The 19684-nt window shown below is 34.8% G+C and overlaps 1 long non-coding RNA gene across 4 annotated transcripts; it reads left to right on the top strand.

Moving 5' to 3' along the window:
• The first annotated feature begins 8176 nt into the window (after window positions 1–8176).
• Window positions 8177–11198, top strand: LOC140010801 (uncharacterized). 4 transcript variants are annotated; one of them, XR_011817948.1, is made up of 3 exons: window positions 8177–8731; window positions 9930–9989; window positions 10811–11198. It is a non-coding gene; the product is annotated as an uncharacterized lncRNA (long non-coding RNA). The 4 variants fall into 4 exon arrangements; XR_011817949.1 differs by having other exon boundaries at window positions 10190–11198; XR_011817950.1 differs by having other exon boundaries at window positions 9930–10304.
• The last annotated feature ends 8486 nt before the right edge of the window (window positions 11199–19684 follow it).

The raw sequence follows: 19684 nt of genomic DNA, 5'->3' as shown, positions 1-19684 counted from the left end.
CCTTCATGGGGAAATTGTACATGGGTTTATGAAGCATAAATGTGATCTGTGGTAGTATTGTGGAAAAGCCAAAAAAATTAAGTGCAGTTGATTTTAGATTAAGGACTCGTTTGGAGTTGTGGTAACTAATTGTGGAAAAGCACTTTTTCAATAGAGTTTTTAATAAAAGTATTTATTATGTATTTTAAGTGCTTTTAAATATATTATTTGGAAACATAGTTTAATAAGTATTTATTGTATTAAATAATGTGTGATTTTAAAATTTTTAAATATATTTATCTTTTTATTTAGTTTATAATATAGAATAAAATGATTAAATTAATATTTTATTTTTTAAATCACAAAAATTACTCTAAAAGTACCAAATTTGAACTTTTACTAAAAATGATTTTAACACCAAAAACTCCGTTCCGAATTTTATGTGATTATATTCTCCAAATGTCTTAAAAGCATTTTTAAAAGCACTATAATTTCAAACGAGGCTTAAGTGTCCCACGTTTAAGAGTATGATTTTGTCTTTTTTTTTTTTTCTTTTTGTCATTTTCTTATAGAAATCGGTGGATGAGGATAAGTTGTGTATCTCTATGTGTGTGTGTGTGTGTGTGCGTTTTTTTTTTTTTTTTTTGGGATATGAAGTGTTATTAATGGCTCCATTTAGATGCCATTTTTTTGAAAGGAAAAATGTTCTTAGAAAAAGATGTCCATTTAGAGATTGTGTCTTTTTTGAGAATTTGCTTAAAACTTCACTATACTATAAACCACTATACTTTTTTAGGAGTTCACTCAAAACACCAAAGAATTGATATGAATTTTATCGAAACACCCCTTCCACATGCTCTCCTCTCGTCTCTCCTCCTTCCCCATCCTTCTCTCCACCTCCTCCCTCCCAAGTCGCACCGCCCCCCTCCTGTGCTTCTTACCCTCTTCCTCTCACCTCCTTCTCACCTCCCCAGTGCTTCACTCATATGATCGGCGTTTGTAAAAAGGTTGTAGGTTGAGCTTAGAATAATAAATAACTAGGCAAATATACTTTGCATGGCTTGTGAAGTAGACAACACGAGCTGATTTGTTTACTACTTGATATAGGCTATTGCAATTCAATCTTCAAAATCTGATGAGTACATACATCTAAAGAATTAGGCTGCCAATGAATTTTGTGGTTATGATAAATTACTGATCAGTGGTGTCACTTTTACAAGTTTTGTGTATTTTGCTCTTTTATTATATCTTGTTTCACTAGGATTAATAGGAAAGTTGTTGAAATTCTTAAAATACTGAAAAGTCAGTATAACAAGGAAAACTTGGTATTTTTTATCTTTACTTTTTTTTTTTTAAAGTGGGAGGTCACCCTCCCCCTTTTGATCTTTACTTTTTTTTTTCCTAACGATAATAATTCCCTTTTGATCTTTACTTGCTCAAGACTTCTTGTACATAATATGGACAATTTTTTTGAAAAAAATTTTCAATTTATATCCAATTTAAGTCTAGTTTGACTTTTGCAAGTTGAGCTTGATTATGTTCATCAAAAGATATGGAACCGAATTAATATTTGAAGAGGATGTTAGGGCATATCCCAGGAAATTGATAAAGGAAGCCCATAAAAGATAATTACTTGATTTGTGCTCATAAAATTGATTTGTGCTCTTGGCAGCCCATAAAAGATAATAGCAAAGAAGAAATTAATAAAATGGATAGACAATAGATTTAGGTGGTTCAGTCAAATTGACCTATGTCCACGGTCAGATGAGCAAAATTTCACTATGAAAAAGAGAATATATATTATGGAAGCGAATCCCAAAGAAAAAAGTTTCACAAACCAATTCCTATCAACGAATCAACAATTTGTTGAAACGAGAGAAATTTCGTTGTTGATTGGAAAAATCCAACAAAGTTTGATCAAAGTTGATGAATGAATAATAAGAAGTACTTAGGGTTGGCCAATTTATAGACTACAATATTTATGAACCAAAAGAAAAGAAAATAAAATAAAATAAAACGAGGAAATAAGCAGCAACATCAAGCAATGTTCAGCCTTACATCAAGCTCAATGACCGGCGCTAGGGCTGCAAACGAGCCGAGTCGAGTCGAGTTTTGGCTTAATCGAGCCGAGTTTCGATATAATTTCATTGAACTCGAACTCGAGCTTGAAAAAAATAAAAAATAATTATTTTATTTTTTTAAAAAATAAATAAAATAATTTTTTTCTTAATAAATAATAAAATATTAAGGATATATATGTAATTTTACTATTAAAATTAAAAAAATATAAAATATATATACTTAAAATTATATATATATATATATATATATATATATATATATATATATATATATATATATATATATATATATATATATATATATATATATATATATATATACTCGAGCTTGTGAGCCTAACGGGCTTAATATTTTGAGCTCGAGTTCGACTCGAGGCAGCTCGAACTCGACTCGAGCCGCTCGCGAGTCGATTCGTTTGCAGCCCTACGGCGCCCATCATAGTGGCTCTACAAACTGAATAAGAACTAAACAATGACTGGCCTAAGTTGGGCGCCAAACTCTGCTAGGCCCGTCTCATTTATGATCTTTCTTCTTTGCACAATCCATTGTACTCCAAAACACATCCACTATGTGTTCTACATCAGTCCCTCCTACTTGAGAAGAACTCAACTTCGAGTTCGTAGAGAAATCTCACACAAGAATGAACAAGTGCTCCAACAATTCTCCCTCTAAACTTGTAAGGTTTCCATACCATTGCCACACAAGAACGAACAAGTGCTCCAACAATTCTCCCTCTAAACTTGTAAGGTTTCCATACCATTGCAAATTGGAGGTGTGTAGGAAAACGCAACTTTCCTAGGAAAACATTTGCCACGAACTGCATTGTATGAATTGCACCATCCAAGGTTTTGAAACCCAGACCGTTCATTGACTCGAAAAAATGATTGGATCAAAGGTCACTGCTTCAACCACCGGGCAAAACCGTTATTAACCCATGATGTCATAAATATATCATAAATATTAAACATCTAAAAATATGCAAATATTTGCAGAAACATCAATAATAATGTTAAAAAGAATCACTTCAATCCTTATTCTAATCTTTTTTGTCTTACTTGTTTGAAATTCAAGAATAACTTTTATAAGTAAAATGTAAAAGAAATATAGAATAGCATTATTATCTACATCTTTAATTTTTTACATTTTTAATTTTCCAAAATTATATGATAAGTAGTTTATAAGAAAGGAATAAAAATACATAGAATGTAATGACAAACAATTGAAACGCACTAAAGAGTTAACATAATTAACATACTATATGCAATAAATGTTAGACAAAAGTTAAGATATCATTATGAGAGAGAGAGAGAGAGAGAGAGAGAGAGAGAGAGAGAGAGAGAGAGAGTGAGGAGTAGAAAGAAGGTAATAATTGTTAATACCTAACTAATTGGAGGCAATTATGCATTGGTAATTTGTAAGGTTTATCTTTGGAATGTCATTGAATTAGACTAGATGACCAAAATTAATTTTTTTTTGGTTAATTAAAGTTGGGCAAGAAACTGGTCGGTTTAATGAAAACTGTTTCGGTTCAACGGTCTAGCGGTCAAAACATTCGGGCTAATTGCTTTTCACAAAAGAGGGTGGTTTCTTAACCCCTCCAGGTTCGAGGCATAACCCGGCCCGCCTAGCAGCCCAATCGACAGTTCAATTGGTCCGACAAACGGTCCGGGTTGGGTTTCAAAACCTTGACACCATCCATCAAGGTCAAAATGAGCTAGCAATATTCCTCCCGAATAACACGAACTTCTACATTGTTGGGTCTTAATTGCAATCCTAGTGATATCATCTCCATATTTTTGTCAAGAGATAGGGCATCAAATTTATTGTCTTCATGTTTCTCTTTACCTACAATTGACTCGCACTTCAGTAACACAATATTTAACAATTGATAGCAATAAATTGAGACCTCGGCTTTAGAGGCAGTAATATGATCTTCCAACTATCCTTGACAAAACAGTAAATATCATCCCTTCTGCTCAGACTCACATCCATGTCATACTGCTAAGGCTCCCAAGCAACACATCATGTGTCCATGTCAACACATCATAAACTATCTTATCTTTGTAAAATCCGCCTATGGAAAATTCACTTTACACCTCTCAGTCATCCTCACGGGATCCATATTCTTTATCCAACCCACCACCTACAAGGTTCAGGGTGTTTCTCTACAGGTAAGTTGGCTAATTTCACTAAGGAGCTAGAAATAATATTCTCACAACTTCCATTGTCAATAATTAAGTAAAAAATGCAGTTAAAAATTGTTCATGTGGTACTAAAAAGTTGATCACATTGAGTAGCCACCTCTTTAACAGGCTCCACTTTGCGCACCATATACACTGGCTAGTTGTAGTCATACTCAACCACAAGTGTATTCCTCCTTATCCCGTGGTTCCTCTACATCTCTGGTGTGCTAAGCCAAATTAATTTGCCTTTGGCGATTAATGCAATTATTAGACCTGTGTCCAGACTGCTTGTACCTCTCCAGCAATGGTCACCCCCTAGACTTGGCATATGGGTTGTTTGGCTGGTTATTTCTCTGGGAAAGTACAAGATTGATAGGTTGGCATTTAGGAACTGCCTTAGTTTCAGCCACTGGCCTCTTGTTAGCCCTATAACGCCCACGCTGTGACTCTAGTGTTGGCCATAAATATCCCTTGTCAAGAGGCTCTATCGGCCCTTTAAGATGCAAATGTAACACACTACTCCTAGAATTTTTCTTTGTTGCTATTTTCATCTCAACCTTTATGGCTAAATTTTGGGCCACAGATAATGTAAAAATAGGATTACAATCCATCTCATCGCAAATGTTGTCATTCAACCCATTCATGTATCTTGACACTAATTGATTCTCAATTTCTTTGATATCATTCCGAGACAACAAGCATAAAAATTCAAAATTACACTCTAAAATTGACCGGGCACCTTAGACATAGTTTTGCAATGTGAGTAGAGGTACTGCTCATAATCTGTGAGCAAGAAATGCGGCTTCAATAGCCACTTCATCTTTAACCAGGATCGAACATACTGTTTTCCTTGCCTTTGCCTATTCATTTGCAATTGCTCCCACCAAGAGGAAGCCCCACACTCCAATTTGGAAGAAACAAATTTGACTTGCTTCTCCTTTGGAATATCCATATAGTCGAACAAACGTTCAATTTCAGCAAGTCAATCAAGAAAATCCTCGATGCCTAGGATTTCACTGAAAGCCGGGACATCGACCTTCAACTTGAATTCATTGGACTCACAATTTTGTTGAACCCTAGGGTTAGGATTTTTCACACGAGCATCATCATCTGAAGAACTATCCTCAGGGTTCTGATTTCCATAAGGAATATACACCTCATGTTGATTCTGGTGTCAATCTTGAGCAACTCTTTCGACTCGATCACTATCCTCGTCTTGATCCTAACTATTCTACAACCCTATTCGCTCCATGAAAGTAGTTAATATCCTCTCCATGTGCTCAGAGTTTTCTTCCATTGGATCAAAGAATGTGTCCATAGCCCCCAAGCGAGTCGTATGCGCAACATTCATGTTATTTGAACCTCAACTCTATCTTTTGGGTTAGGGTTAAGATTCCTATTATCAATTGCCATTCCAAGAGAAATCCACTATAGTACCAACTAATATGAAAGCGAATCCCAAAGGAAAAGGTTTCATGCACTAATTCCTGAAAACAAATCAACGACGCATTGAAACGACAGAAATCTCATAGTTAATTGGAAAAACCCAACAAAGTTTGATCAAAGTTGATGAATGAATAATAAGAAATACCTAGGGTTGGCCAGTTTAGGCTACAATATTTATGAACCAAAAGAAAAGAAAAGAAAATAAAGTGAGCAAAATAAGCAGCAACATCAATCAATGTTCAGTCTTATATCGGACTCAATGATCGGCACCAGTCATAGTGGCTCTGCAAACTGAACAGGAACCATACAATATTTGGCCCTAAGTTGAGCGCTAGACTCTGCTAGGCTCAGCTCTATCTGTGAACTTTCTTCTTTGTGCAATTCACCCAACTCTAAAACACACCCTTTACATGTTATGCATCAATATAAAAAAGCCTTATGAAAGTATTCTTGTAAAAGGCCTTACGAAAGTATTCTAGGCATAAAAGCACAAATACTATAATATTAATATTGTATACCCTAATTCCAATCGAATTTAGAGTTGTATTTACATTTTTATATTTACTCAATTTAATCATAGCATCTTTATTATTTTTTATTACGCATATTGTTATATACAATGCAAATTATAAAGTTCTTTGAATAATTAATCATATATAGAAAATCATATAGAGTTATGATGATGAGATTATTACACTTATTGTTTTATTTTTAAATATCTCTTGTCACAGTATTAGCAAGTAAGGACATTACTAATATAGGATAGACTAGCAATCATTGCAATCAATGCATTTGCTTGTATAATCCATGGGTGCATTGGTGTTTCTCTCCTAATTGCAAAACATTTCTTTAATATCCCAAATGTTCGATCACATTCCTTAAATATGCATGCCTAGGATTAAATAATTCTCGGGTATTTTTAGGATTCCGTCCAGTGAATTCATTCAAATGGTATTTTATTTTAAAAATGAGAGATAAGATATTTTAAAAAAGCCAATCATGTATCTACTAGGTAGTATTTTCCTACATGTAATAAAATATAACTAATTAATAAGATATTTTAAAAAAGCCAATCATGTATCTACTAGGTAGTATTTTCCTACATGTAATAAAATATAACTAATTAATAAAGAAAATACCAAAACAACATTATTCATCATTAAATATATAAAATTTTATCATTAGAATATTTAATCTTTTAATTACAAGTAAGAGCATAAACCAATATCCTTGAGCTTCCCATCCTGAAATAACATATGTTATTTTTATATCAAATGAGCACACCATTAAAATCTTTTGAGTTGGTTTGCCTTGTCTACCATAAAATTGAGCTACAATTCTTTTTGGTACTTGGGCATCAATATGAGTTTCATCTATTGCATCCACACAATCCTATATTTTAGGAAAATATTAATTGCATAAATATAAGGTTTTTAAAATTATTTAAGGTAACAAATAATTATATGTACCTTAAAATATGGTATAAAGCGTAAACTAGCCAACATTTCTTGTGGAGTTTCCCCAGTTGGTTGTACGATGAAATCATCTCACAATGATATTATTGTATTTATGACCTCTGAAAAGTATCTACATATAGTTTCTCCATAATATTTGAAATAGCATTTTAGATTATGATATTTCTCATTATGACCAATACCATACAGAACATTGCTAATTGTTCCTCAATGCATACATGTAATGTGTCATATAAACTACCAATATCTTTGAGAATGTAAATTAATCTGTTAAAAGCTTAGACATTCATCCTTAAAATATTGTGACATTCTTCATCTATCTCCAATATTTCCGAGTAAATGGTCTATTGGTTAAATATCTATTACGAGGTGGATTTTTATGTAAATAGTCTTAATAATACAATCAAGAATTAATCACCAAGCTATCCATCTAAAATCACAAAAACTGAAATTAAGTTACAAAAATAACTATGATTCATATAAATACATGTACGAAATAAATCTTTTTTCAATTCTGTTTGAAAAATTTAAAACTGTTACACACTTAAAGAAAGATATTTGGTAATAGTTAAATAACACTAGCAAGAAAGAAAGGAAAAAAAAAAAGGCGTGACTAAAATGAAAAAAAATAAAAACTACTATCATTAGTTGGCAAAGGTAAATGACAGTGATTCCATAGCAATTTATTTACACATTACAATCTAATAGCATAGTTCGCCTAAAATAGAACATATAATTCAATAGAAAACAAACAAACAGTCCACCGTACAACCTCTAGTAACACAGGCCTCTCTTGGAAATATAGTCAAGTTCCAGCAACACTAAGATGTTGAGTTAAAAAAAAAAAACTTGTACATAGGTTGATCTAGTCCCTCAAGTATAATAAAAAGAGAGTGGTGGTCACTGTAGCATCTCTCTTTTTGACAAGTGGCTAGCTACTTATTTGACACTTGGCTAGATTTTTTTTAATGAGGGCAACAATGGAACAAAGGCATACAAGAAACCAACGGAACCAGCAAGAAGATATTCCATTGCCCGTTACATTGTAATAGAACCAATAGGACCCATTTCATTTCAACCACTTCAGACGAACACTTCAGACAACCGGCCCATTTCATTTCAAGCACTTCAGACAAACAAGAAACCAGCATCTCTTCTTTTCTTCTTCTTCGGGTGAAAGTACTAGCAAGTACTCTTCCCTTCCTGTAGCTGAGATGGCTCCTTCACATGCTTATTGTACTTGGAAGCATGGAAGGCTTGAAATCCCTCAAAGATTAGGTGTCTTCTTTTTCCCCAAAATTCAGGGATTTTTCCCCACAAAAGTGGCCAGTCGTTTGATTTCTTTCATTTGTACTGGAATTGGTTTTGCAGCCATCCAATTTTCCCATGAACACCGTAATTCTAAATCATATTTTCAGGGATTTGATGTGATAGACATTAAGTGAGTAGTAATTTAGGTTTTTAGGTTTTAAAAAGGAAAAGAAAGGGAAGTGCCCATATACAGGGTGTATATCTTTCTCTGAAGACCTTGCGTTTGGAAGGGAGCTTCTTCTGCCTCTAGCTTTGGTAAGGGTCCTTTTCATTTGTAATACTTCAAACGATTTTTTTTGCTCCTGTAATTCGATCTGTAATTCGATATAATACTTCACTTAATCAGGTTTATTCTTCTTTTCTTTTTCCTATTTAATTTGCATTGCATGTATTCTTTTTTGTTCCTTTTGCAGTTGTGTTTGGGTTAGCTGTTCAATTAGCTTTTTGAGTTTTCATTTTCGGCCAATTTTGAAGCTTAGATATCTTGATTATCAGTTTCGTTTAGATAAAGTGCACTTCTTGCCATTGATACCAACCTCTTAACTTTATTTAAGATATTGGAATTGATACTTTTATTTTTTTCTGAAAAAAAGGATGTTGCTTTTTCAATATTTGTTGACAAATTTTCGTTCCCTTTCAAGAAATTTCTTGTAAATCAAATTTTGGTAGGTTATGGTGCAAAAACTACATATATCATGAATAAAAAATACTACTGCAGAAACTACAGTCACTTAAGATTATGCTCCATGAAGAACCTGTATACTTAATTATTTTCCATTGCACTTTTTCTTTGGCCTCTCCTTAAAAAACAGATTTATCAGTCTGCTTATTAATTAACTAAACATCCATGTAGAAGCCATGTATTATAGCAACTTAGGAAATAGCTACAACTTCAGCCATATACAGGGATATAGGAGACCATGGCCACGTTAACTTCCTATCAACAATAAAAACTAAAATTGTCATTAAGAATTTGTTAATGGTTCATAAATGCCCTGACCTTAGAGTCTCTAAATCTGCAAACTATCACTTCTACCACAGATAGACATGTCTTCATAACCTTATAGGATCAAGGTTTTTTTTTTTTTTTTTTTCAGGTTTTCACCATTATATAACAATATTAGTAAACAGCTTATCCAGACAATGTTTTAGGCTCAGATCATTTGACTATATTTTCACTAGCAGTAAAACTTAACATAATAGTAAACAGATCAATAATGAGAGTTATAAGACCATTATTGATTAATTTGGTTGATTTTCTTCTCACAATGTACTTACTTTACTTGAAAACATATTTTTATACTTCTAGATCATAACTAAACAATAGCACTGCTATTGTAATTCTTCAATTTTCTTTTTCATTGTGAATCTTTATTCTTCCTTTTCTTATACTGATTTTGCTTTTTTTTTTTGCCTATGCTTACAAAATGTTGACCTGTTTCTTCAACTGAAGCTGGCTATTCTATTTGGTGTGCATCTTTTGCTCCAACAAGTTGGCATATACAGCTCTCAGGTTTGTCTAAGAAACTAAATTTTGTGCTGCTTTTTTTTTTGGTCTAAAGGATTTGGATTTATCTGCTGTTGATTATATTACAGGTTGTATGTCTCATGTTAAAAAATTTTAAGCTTCAGGCATATTAATTGCTATCTGTTTCATTTTTACATGATTGTGAGATACATGATGTAGTTAATGGTTTTCTTTCTGTTATGAAGAGTAAAAGCCTTCTCTCAATTGCTGGAAAAAATGGTCCTGAAGACAACAAGCCTGCATCTTCAAAATCTGCTCATATGAGCCCTCTCAAGAAGCCCCGTGAATCTGCAAAATGAAGTAGTCACACAGCTTCATGTTCTCTTTTGTTCATCATGGATACTACTAAACTTCTAGCATACTATCTTTTGCCATCATATTAGAATCCATTAACATTCTCTCTATGACTAGAAGTCAATGAATCCTAATATATGATATTATGTAACTATTAGCATGCATTATGTATCTCTACTTGGGACTTAATTGTACTAAAAGGTGTGTAACTGCTACTGAAATTATTGACAGCTATCTATGAATGGTAATTATGATATTATGTACCTATTTTGCAACTAGATTTGTTATATATGCTTTTCCAATGATCAATATTTTTAGGAGGGCCAAGGCTCTGCCTTGCACAGCCTAGTTCCTCTGGTTCAAACTATAAAGAGACTGCAACTATTGGTTGCTTTCTTTCTGTTAGGGTGTTAATTGTTAGTAACTTTATTGTTAATTTTCCTCTTTGTTCTTGCCAAATATTGCCTAATTGTTAACATATACTTATATTTGGTATTTGGACCAATCTACAGGAAGTGGAACTGAAAAGTGCTAAAAAAATGGAGACCTTCTGGAAAAAATTGCTCCACACGTGGAAGACTTCTAAAAGCTGCACAAACCTGGCCCACAGAGTACGAAGCAACAGACTTCATTTTCCTTTGCTGATGAAGACATGACTTGTATGAGGGAGTCTTATTAGCAAGAGGAAATGGTAAAAAAAAAACATTGAGTAGGGCCTTGTCTTTTCTTCTGATTTTCGGCAAGGACCACGTAGGGATAGGAGATTTAGTCATTGCTTAGAGATAGGACAGTTGCGTCTTTTCTTTTCATGCATTCCTGGTGTTCGACAATATTCCTAACTGAAGAAACATCTTTTACTTCTTGATTATCTAGTGAAAAGCCTGATGTCTTGTGAATCAATTAATTTACGTGGAGTTTACTTATACGGCGTGGCTAAGTTTTTCATCTAGTCAAGGATCAACGCGACGACGCAATTCTGAATATTTGTGAGATCGAATTAATTTTCATGCGTTCCTTAATTTGTTAATATTTGCACGTTATCTGCTTGAATTTTCGTGAGATTACTTTGTTAATTGGATGTCAAGGGTCCAATGTTCAATGCGACTTATTAAACTCCTGCCAAATTAGTCAATTAAATTCATAATTGTTTAAATTGATTAATATCAGTGGCAAATAGCATTTTTATACATTAGGAACGTGCAATCTGATTTAAATAACCCTCGTAACGTGTTATTGATTGGGATTAGGTTTTTCTAGTTCTTAATGTAATTAGGAAATTAATTCCTATGGTCGTATTTAGGAGTATTTTCTGATTAGGGGTAATCAATGGTCGTACTTTGGTTATAAATAAATTAAGAAAAAATTGGTCGTCAAAACTCGTTGGTAACTATAACTAACCTATTAATAAATTAGGTGAACCTCCCTTGCATTAATGATCGGATGAGCGGATTGTGTCTGAGATGTTGTATTCTTGGTTAGAGTTTGTCTTTTATTGATTTAATTCTTATCTATGGTCGTTTTAGTTAATTATTTATTTTTGGTTGAATTGTTTAATTTCTCTTACTCTTATTTCGACAAAAATCCCTTATTGCCAATTGGAACTTCAAAGAGACAAATATCCCAAATCCCCGAGGAGACGATCCTACTTGCCACTATCTATTTGTTAGTAAAATTTGTTAGCTAATTCATTATGGTATATCGGATTAAACAAATTCTTTGAGAATAGGGTGAATCAAGTGACCTATTGCACACCTAGAGTTCCTACTCTAGTAACTAGAATTGATTATTGACTGCTTTTGGTGGTAGTTAGGTTTTATTATTATTATTGCACAGGTGTCAATTTTTGGCGCCGTTGTCGGGGACTAGCGTTAATTATTTGTTTCTTTGTAAGTTTTATTTTATTTTAATTTTCTGATATTTTTTCTAATTTATGCATCGTTCTTCTCGTACAGGCGAATTGATTTTCGACCCTGAAGTAGAGAAAACTGCACGCCAAACTAGGAAATAAACTAGACAACTCAGCGAGGAGCAATCCAGTGTTGCACCTCAAGGACTTGATCCAGAGGTTGAGTCGATGAGTTTACGTGGTGATATTTCGAGTGATTCAGACCAAAAGGAAGTCACCATGGCAAATGCACGCACACTAAGAGAGTTGTCTGCTCCTGATTTAAATCAGCAGTTCTTATGCATTACTTTTTCGCATTTAAATGATAACACATCTTTTGAATTAAAATCTGAGCTAATTCATTTTTTACCATTTTTTCATTGCTTATCAGGTGAGGAGCCTGACAAACACTTGCATGAAACAAGAGTTCGATATTATCTGCAACAGTATGAAACCCCCGAAAATTACAGAAGAATAAATAAAAATGAGAGCATTCCCCTTCTCTTTGAAGGACTCCGCAAAAGACTGCTATACTACCTACCACCAGGTAACATCACTGCGTGGGACTAGTTGAAGAAAAATTTCTGAAAAAATATTTTCATGCGTCTCGGGCCGCCAGTTTAAGGAAAGAAATATGCGATATCAAACAACACCCAAATGAGTCTTCCTATGAGTACTGGAAAAGGTTCAAAAAATTGTGCATCAAATGCCCTCAACACCAGATCAGTGAGTAACTGCTTATTCAATATTTTTATGAGGGCTTACTCTTCAGAGATAGAAACATAATCGATGCTGCAAGTGGGAGAACATTGGTAAACAAGACTCCTCAAGAGGCTTGAGAGCTGATTGAGGGGATAGCTGAGAATTTACAGTAGTTCAGTTCAAGAGAGGATGTCCCGATACGTAGGGTGAATGAGGTAGAAATATCCTCCACCCAATAACAACTCTCTGAATTGACATCTTTCGTGCTACAACTAATTGTGAGAAGTGCCTTACAAGCCAAAGTATGTGGAATATGCACTGTTTTGAGTCATTCTACGGAGATGTGTCCGCTAGTTCAAGAAGAAAATGCAGAACACGTAAATATGGCTGGCCACGCGCCCGCACCAAAAAAGCAATACGACCCATATTCAAGTACATACAATCTTGGTTGGAGAGATCATCCCAACCTTAGTTATGGAGGGAATAGGTAGTCTAACTTTGTACCAAGTAGATAACAAGGGTACCAGCAGCAGTACTAACCTCGACCACCGCCTCCTTCACCGAGCTCTAGTCCATCTTTGGAGGAGATGATGAAACAACCGATGGCTACTACCGCACAACATCAATGAAGGACGGACTCCGAATTGCAAAACATAAGAAATCAAATAAGCCAGATGCAATTCATGCAAAGTCAAATGAATCAAATGACCATAACAATCAATCGTTTGGAATCCCAAGTTCAAGGGAAGTTGCTATCTCAACCTGAGTTGAATCCCAAAAATATAAGCAAAATGACTTTGAGGAGTGACAAGAAAATCCAAGGACCCGAACCTGTGATTCTTAAGGACAAGAACGAGGAACGAATTGAGAAAGAGTTGGAAGAGGATAGTAGAGGCAACAAAAATCCAAAGGTACTTTCGGACCCACTCATTACAGTTAAAACTAATTCACCTCCCTTTCCTAACAGGTTGGAGAAACCAAAGAAGTAGAATAAAGAGAAAGAGGTCCTGGAGATCTTCCGTAAGATAGAGATCAACATTCCCCTACTAGATACAATTAAACAAGTACCCAAATATGCAAAGTTTTTGAAGGACTTGTATGTCAACCGAAGGCGGTTGAAAGGAGATGAGCGAGTGGTAGTGGGGGAGAATGTGTTGGCAATTCTACAACGAAAACTTTCACCGAAATACGGGAATTCGGATATGTTCACTATTCCCTGTAGGATAGGTAATACCTTAATTGGAAAGACCATGTTAAACCTAGAAACCTCAATTAATGTCATGCCAAAATCCATATATACTTCTTTGAAAGAAATTGGGATAATAATCCAATTAGCTGATCGAACCAATACATATCCCGACGGGTTCGTTGAAGATGTTTTGATAAAAATTAATGAATTGGTTTTCACAACGGATTTCTATGTATTTGACATGGATGATGAACACTCTCATGACTTATTACCCTTACTGTTAGGTAAACCTTTTTTTAGTACAACCAGGATAAAAAACTGACAGGTGCCGAACCTGTGTAATAATAATAATAAAACCTAACTACCACCAAAAGCAATCAATAATCAATTCTAGGTACTGGAGCAGGGACTTTAGGTGTGCAATGGGTTACTTGATTCACCTTGTTCCCTAAAAGTTTGCTTAATTTGATATACTAGAATGAATTAGCTAACAAATTCTATCAATAAATAGACAGTGACAAGCAGGATCGTCTCCTCAGGGATTGGAGATATTTGTCTCTTTGAAATTCGTATTGGCAATAGGGGATTTTTGTCGAAATAAGAGAAAGAGCAATTAAACAATTCAACCAAAAATAAATAATTAACTAAAACGACCGTAGAGAAGAATTAAATCAATAAAAGACAAACTCTAGCCAAGAATACAACATCTCAAACACAGTCCGCTTATCCGATCATTGATGCAAGGGAGGTTCACTTAATTTATTAATAGGTTAGTTATAGTCATCAACGAGCTCTGACGATCAATTTTTCCTTAATTTATTGATAATCAATGTATGACAATTGATTACCCCTAACCAGAAAATACTCCTAGGTACGACCGTAGGAAATAATTTTCCAATTACATTAAGAACTAGAAAAACCTAAGCCTAATCAATAACATGCTACGAGGGTTATTTAAATCAGATTGCACGTTCCCCTAGTATGTAAAAACGCTATTTGCCACTGATATTAATCAATTTAAATAATTATAGATTTAATTGACTAATTTGGCAGGAGATTAATAAATCGCATTGAACATCGGGGTCTTGACATCCAATTAACAAAGTAATTTCATGGAAATTCAAGCAGATAACGTGCAAATATTAACAAATTAAAGAATGCACGAAAATTAATTCAATCTCACAGATATTCGGGACTGCGTCCTCGCGTTGATCCTTGACTAGATGGAAAGTTTAGCCACGCCGCATAAGTAAATTTTCACGTTAATTAATTGATTCACAAGACATCACGCTTTTCACTAGATAATCAAGAAGTAAAAGATATTTCTCCAGTTGGGAATATTGTCGAACACCAGGAATGCATGAAAAGAAAAGAGGCAACTGTCCTATCTCAAAGCAATGACTAATCTCCTATCCCTACGTGGTCCCTGCCGAAAATCAGAAGAAAAGGCAAGGCCCTACTTAATATTTTTTTTCCCGTTTTCTCTTGCTAATAAGACTCCCTCGTACAAGTCATCTCTTCATCAGCAAAGGAAAAGGAAGTCCGTTGCTTCGTACTCTATGGGCCAGGTTTGTGAAGCTTTTAGAAGTCTCCCACGTGTGGAGCAATTTTTTCCAGAAGTTCCCCCCTTTTTAGCACTTTTCAGTTCTACTTCCTGTAGATAAGTTCAAATACCAAATATAAGTATATGTTAACAATTAGACAATATTTGGCAAGGACAAAGAGAAAAATTAACAATAAAGTTAATAACAATTAACACCTTATCAATTCCCCCTACACCTAAATCATGCTTGTTCTCAAGCATGAGAACAACTAAACTCATCAATAGCCAGCTCTCACGTCATCTATTGTCAAGCTGTGCTTACACCAAAATCAAGATTCAGTGGCTAAGTGTCAAGACATATTCCTCCCGATTAGCTCCTGAAATCAGAGACTTGTCCAATTCATGGCTAACTCGTCTAGGAAATCGGAATATTAAACTAGCAAAAGTCAGCAATTGGTTCAATTATCAACCAAAACCTCAACATTAAAGAATAAGGATCGGCAGGCTAACATGATCATAAGCTTACATATTTTTCACATCTGTTCTTTTTCTTTGTTCCATTTTTTTTGTTGTTCTCTTTTTTTTTATTTTTTTATTTTTTTGAGAACAAATAAATGTTTAGTTCCAAGTCATTCAAGTCTTTTGACGTGAACTCTAATATTTTTAGATGAAAGAACCTAGTTACTCAACTTTTCACAGCTTCAGTACTACCTACTCATAGATATCGCTATTTTTTTGACGCGAGAGTTGACACTTGTGGTGAAAACTCCCGGTTACTGGGTGACGACACTAGCGGAGTATAGCTATTTGTTATTCATGATCAAAACACCAAAATGCCAGACAATTAAAGACCACAGCCTACGTCATCTCCTAAACATGGAGAACTAAGGTCAACAGGGACCAATCCACACAACAGTTGCCAGCAAAATATTTATACTGCATAAATAAGTTAACCACAATTCGCACAAAGTCATTAAACTCATGATATTCACCAAGACAATATGCTCTTACTTGCCACCGAAACTAAATTTATAAAATAAAACACATCTTATAATAGAAGAGTGAGTTGCAGGCAATTGTTGATCACCAAGACAACAGTAAGACAAGCAAAAAATTAAAGAAACACTAGTCGAATCCAATGCTGATTGTTGTGAACAACGGATTATTCCCTACCGATATCGAGATGCCGCCACCTTAGGCCTTTTGAATATTAGGGCCTACTTTGACTGCTTGATCCGGGTAATTGGATGGCGTCTCTACACTTATATTGTTGACCGTCCAGCTTTTGTCAAGTTGGTTAGGGAGTTCTATACCACATTCGAGTTCGATCTCCCCACTGGTTACACAGTCTCTACCCCCAATGTCATCCGTTTTTGATTAATAGGTCAAGAGTTCCATCACTCCATTACTGATTTCAATCTAACCCTTGGTTTTACTGATCCAACCTATGCCGAGTCTCGGGAGTATGCTGAGAGTGCGTGTGATTACGTAGATCCTTTTTTCTCCAGCTATCGATATATTTGGGAGGATATATCTATAGACCGTGCTGATTATGACTCCCGTCAGTCTAAGAGTTGTTATCTGAAGGACCCAGCATCTCGCTATATCCAGCATTTCTTGACCTATAGTTTCTCGGGTAGGCGAAATAGTTAGGGTATTTTGTCTAAGCCAAATTTTTTTTTATTTGGCGCATGCATAACAACATTAAGGCTAATCTGGGGTGCTGGCTCACTTCTTAATTCAAATCTGTTTTACCTAAAAAGAAGCGTCCCCTGATTTTTGGATCCTATATTCCTCATTTGACTGTTAATTTGCATGTGCTTGATCTCTCTAATCATGATTTATATGTAGCCTGTCAAATGGATCCCTTAGACATTCCTTGTCTAGAGAAAATGGGCTTGGTATGGGAAGGTGACAACGGGTGGGAAGTTGTTCTCCCGAGACCGACTCGTGTCCCCCCTCGTTCCTCTTTGTTCGTTTTTTCACTGCTGGCGATAACCCTGGCCAGATCTATCTCCGCTCATCCCCAGGGGCTGATGATTGGGACGTGTTACGAGCACAGGTTGACATTTTGGATGCTAGAGTGAAAAATATTGACATCAATGCGACCAACATTGCCCAAAATCTAGCAGCATTTATACAGCACGCGGGATTTTCGCCTCCCTTTGGGCCTAACCCGCCATTGTTTTGACGATTTAAGGGAGGTTCCATTGCCTTTCTATTTGCTTTTACTGTTTATTTGTCACATTGAGGGCAATGTGTGCCTTAGGTGTGGGGGGATTTGGATTCGACCAGTGTTTCTTTAATTTTCTGCTTGTCTTATTATTGTCTTGGTGATCAACAATTGCCTACAACTCACTCTTCTATTGCTAGATATGTTTTATTCTATAAATTTAGTTTCAGTGGCAAGTAAGAGCATATTGTCTTGATGAATATCATGAGTTTAATGACTTTGTGTGAATTGTGGTTAACTTATTTAGGCGGTATAAATATTTTGCTGGCAACTGTTGTGTGGATTGGTCCCCTGTCGACCTTAGCTCTCCATGTTTAGGATATGACGTAGGCTGTGGTCTTTAATTGTCTAGCATGTTGGTGTTTTGATCATGAATAACAAATGGCTATACTCCGCTAGTGTTGTCACCCAGTAATCGGGAGTTTTCACCACAAGTGTCGACTCTCGCGTAAAAAAAATGGCGATATTTATGAGTAGGTAGTACTGAAGCTGTGAAAAGTTGAGTAACTGGGCTCTTTCATCTAAAAATGTTAGAGTTCACGTCAAAAGACTTGAATGGCTTGGAACTAAACATTTATTCGTTCTCAAAAAAATAAAAAAATAAAAAAATAAAAAAATAAAAAAATAAAAAATAAAATAATAAAATAATAAAATAATAAAAAAAGAGAACAACAAAAAAAAAGGAGAAAAGAAAAAGAACAGATGTGAAAAATATGTAAGCATATGATCATGTTGGCCTGCCGATCCTTGTTCTTTAATGTTGAGATTTTGGTTGACAATTGAACCAATTGCTGACTTTTGCTAATTTAATATTCTGATTTCCTAGACGAGTTAGTTATGAATTGGACAAGTCTTTGATTTCAGGAGCTAATCGGAAGGAATATGTCTTGACACTTAGCCACTGAACCTTGATTTTAGTGTAAGCATAACTTGACAATAGAGAACGTGAGAGCTGGCCATTGATGAGTTTAGTTGTTCTCATGCTTGAGGTCAAGCATGATTTAGGTGTAGAGGGAATTGATAGGGTGTTAATTGTTTGTAATTTTATTATTAATTTTCCTCTTTGTCCTTGCCAAATATTACCTAATTGTTAACATATACTTATACTTGATATTTAGACCTATCTACAGGAAGTGGAACTGAAAAGTGCTAAAAAGAGGGGGACCTTCTGGAAAAAATTGCTCCACACGTGGGACACTTCTAAAAGCTTCACAAACCTAGCCCATAGGGTATGAAGCAACGGACTTCCTTTTCCTTTGCTGATGAAGAGATGACTTGTACGAGGAAGTTTTATTAGCAAGAGGAAACAGGAAAAGAAAACATTGAGTAGGGCCTTGCCTTTTCTTCTGATTTTTTGCAGGGACCACATAGGGATAGGAGATTTAGTCATTGCTTAGAGACAGGATAGTTGCCTCTTTTCTTGTCATGCATTTCCTGGTGTTCGACAATATTCCCAACTGGAGAAACATCTTTTACTTCTTGATTATCTAGTGAAAAGCGTGATGTCTTGTGAATCAATTAATTTACATGGAGTTTACTTATGCGATGTGGCTAAACTTTCCATTTAGTCAAGGATCAACGCGACGACACAATCCTGAATATTTGTGAGATCGAATTAATTTTCATGCGTTCCTTAATTTGTTAATATTTGCACGTTATCTGCTTGAATTTTCATGGAATTATTTTGTTAATTGGATGTCAAGGGCCCGATATTCAATGCAACTTATTAATCTCCTGCCAAATTAGTCAATTAAATCTGTAATTGTTTAAATTGATTAATATCAGTGGCAAATAGCGTTTTTACACATTAGGAGAACGTGCAATCTGATTTAAA

The sequence above is a fragment of the Coffea arabica genome, chromosome 7c (genome assembly GCF_036785885.1).
Source record: "Coffea arabica cultivar ET-39 chromosome 7c, Coffea Arabica ET-39 HiFi, whole genome shotgun sequence".
Taxonomy (NCBI): Eukaryota; Viridiplantae; Streptophyta; class Magnoliopsida; order Gentianales; family Rubiaceae; genus Coffea; species Coffea arabica.
Note: the sequence above shows the minus strand (reverse complement) of the source record. Positions and strands in the feature narration are given on the sequence as shown.